At 36.5% G+C, this 282-nt stretch overlaps 1 protein-coding gene across 1 annotated transcript in view; it reads left to right on the top strand.

Annotated features, from left to right (window-relative positions):
* LOC119586658 (serine/threonine-protein kinase 32B-like) overlaps positions 1-282 on the top strand; it is a gene marked incomplete at its 3' end in the record, with an annotated part of 121,163 nt that overhangs the window by 101,246 nt on the left and 19,635 nt on the right. The gene's annotated exons all lie outside the window — the stretch shown is intronic.

The raw sequence follows: 282 nt of genomic DNA, 5'->3' as shown, positions 1-282 counted from the left end.
TTCCTGATAAAGGAATTTACGTGAACATTCCGTTTCACATAACCAGCGTATTTCATTACAGTGAGAGCACGATCGTTCATGAGCTGTGTGGGTGTGTCTGTGCATGTTCTGTAATTGTTCCAACGTGAGAATGTTTCTGTTGATGACTGTGAATTATCATTTCGTTCATAATTGTGATTAATATTAGGATACGAATTTTGGTAACGATTAAAAGGGAAAAGCAGAGAATGATGATGATAGCGACAAGTAATAAAAGCATACCAGGTGTAGTGATTATGGTTT

Source organism: Penaeus monodon, chromosome 21, assembly GCF_015228065.2.
Source record: "Penaeus monodon isolate SGIC_2016 chromosome 21, NSTDA_Pmon_1, whole genome shotgun sequence".
NCBI lineage: Eukaryota > Metazoa > Arthropoda > Malacostraca > Decapoda > Penaeidae > Penaeus > Penaeus monodon.
This window is presented reverse-complemented; position numbering and strand designations above follow the sequence as displayed.